The sequence below is a fragment of the Protobothrops mucrosquamatus genome, unplaced genomic scaffold, assembly GCF_001527695.2.
Source record: "Protobothrops mucrosquamatus isolate PMUCROS unplaced genomic scaffold, P.Mucros_1.0 scaffold708, whole genome shotgun sequence".
Taxonomy (NCBI): domain Eukaryota; kingdom Metazoa; phylum Chordata; class Lepidosauria; order Squamata; family Viperidae; genus Protobothrops; species Protobothrops mucrosquamatus.
Window position 1 is genome coordinate 110192 of NW_015386989.1, and position 2362 is coordinate 112553.

Below are 2362 nucleotides of genomic sequence, written 5' to 3' on the forward strand. Positions count from 1 at the left end.
AACTTTCTATTAATGTGCTTTGATACAGCACTTTGGGAACATCCAACTTCTTTTGCAATTACCTTTTGAGGCTTTCCCTCCTTATGGAGGGTGTCAATGATGGTTTTCTGCACAACTATCAGGTCAGCAGTCTTTCCCATGATTGTGATTCCTACTGAACCAGACTGAGAGACCATTTAAAGGCTCAGGAACCCTTTGCGGGTGTTATGGCTTAATTAGCTGATTAGAGTGGGACACTTTGAGCCTAGAATATTGAATCTTTTCACAATATTCTAATTTTCTGAGATTGTGGATTTGGGGTTTTCATGAGCTGTAAGCCATAATCATCTCACTTATGACACATCACGGCTTGAACTATCTTGCTATGCATGTAATGAGTCTATCTTATATATTAGGTTCACCTTTTAAGTTGCATTACTGAAATAAATGGACTTTTGCATGATATTCTAATTTTTCGAGTTTCACCTGTACACAAGCAAACAAACTACTCCTCTGTAGAGTTTGAAGCTTTGCAAGAAAGGCTGATTAAAAAGGCCTCACAGATTTGAGCTTGTCAGAGAAGTCTGTGGCAGAGCCCCAGCAGTGTGAACAGAAGGGGCCCAACTCAGCCCTGGAGCCTCCAGTTAAAGAGTCGGGAAATTGGCAAGCCGTCCCCAACACAAATGAGGACTTCAAGAGACAAAACTCCTGGCTCCAGTTAGAAGGCTGGGTTAGTGGCATTGCCAATCTTAGGACACCTATAAGGATCTACACTAGGGAAAGCTGATGAGAAATTCTTTGAATAAATGTCCAGAACAGAAAGTCTAAATGGACACAAAGTGAATCAAAAGTCCAAAAAAAAACACCAATGGAGTTCTGAATATTCAAATCATTTTGTCATTAGCCTAAGAAATGTCTTAAATTTAAAAGCTTTAGTGAGGAGGACATTTGGGGAGAATACACAGGCAGCTGTAGATATGCATCTCAATATCGTTTTCCTGGAAAAATTGCCTTCTTGCAAGAATTTGCAACAAGTATAACTGCATGAGACAATGGCCAGATATGTTTCAGAGAAGATTTAAACATAATGCATTGGCTGCATGTCTACTTCTGGGTGCAATTCAATGTGTTGGTGATGGCAAGTTCTTCATGGCATGGGTCCAGGCTACTTGAGCGACCAGTCATCCCACTGGGATTGGCCTGTCCTATCCGTGCTAACGGAGGATGCATGCTGCAGTCCTGTCAGCCTGATTATTCTGACTGGGGAGGGGAGTCCAGGAGAAGGGTCTTCTTTGCTGTTGCTCCTGCCCTCTGGAACATCTCCCCCCTCCCGATGTGAGGTGGGCTTCAGCCATCCTATCCTTTTGTAAGGGCCTGAAAGACATGGCTCTGCCACTTGACCTGGGGCTCCAATGCAGAAGCATCATAGTGGTTGATTAACAACAGATCCCACCTCCCCCCCACCCTGCCCATCTGTAATTGGATTGTAACATTTGTTGGTTTTATGTTTTTAGTGTATGTATGCATGTATGTCTTTTATTATTGTAAGCCTCCCACCCTGTAGTAAGATGGGCACCCAATAAATTTTATAAATAAATAAATAAATAATCTCTGGAAGGGATGAAGCCATGTGGAAGAAGATGCCATAATTTTTATAACAACTGTTTTGGTGAAATGTGGCCACAATTTACTGGAAATGAGTTAGCGTAGAGGCCCCTAGGAGAAAAAAAGCAGTGACTTACCTATATAGAGTGCAAAAGCTGCAAACAGGAATGAAGGCTGACACATTTGTGCCATGGTAGATCTCATCCAGGAACTGCAAAAAGAAAACAGCCACCAGTTGTGCAATTTAAAGTTTCTTAAAATGCATCTCAATGTTTCAAAGGGGAATGTTTCAAACGTGCATGTGGTGACCATCTTAATATTTTTTACAATCCCTGTGAACAATACCCTTGCAAAACAGTGTGGTGGTTGAGCAACCGCATCAGTTTATCCATTTATGCTTTGAAACAGGTCATGCTCAGTAATTATTTCGCAAGAGAGTGCTCTCAAAAGTTCAGATTGCCTGGCAAAGTTAAGGTTCCTAATCTGAACCATTGCTCAAGACAATATAGAAAAGTGAAGCCAACAGGACCTCTAAACAAATAGAGAACAAGCAGAAATCCATCTTTAATAGGTTTTTCTTAAAAAAGCAAACTGTGGAAGAATACATTCACTTCCTGATCCTTTGCCTCTGGTTTAAACAATAAAATGTAGAACCGGGATCCACAAGTCGGCCATATCTAAATATCCTGGTGCAATAATGTCTAGAGGCAAATGTTAAGTTTTGGAAATTTTCTTGAATATATATGGTAAAAATGAGGAATGTCAGTAATGGATTGCC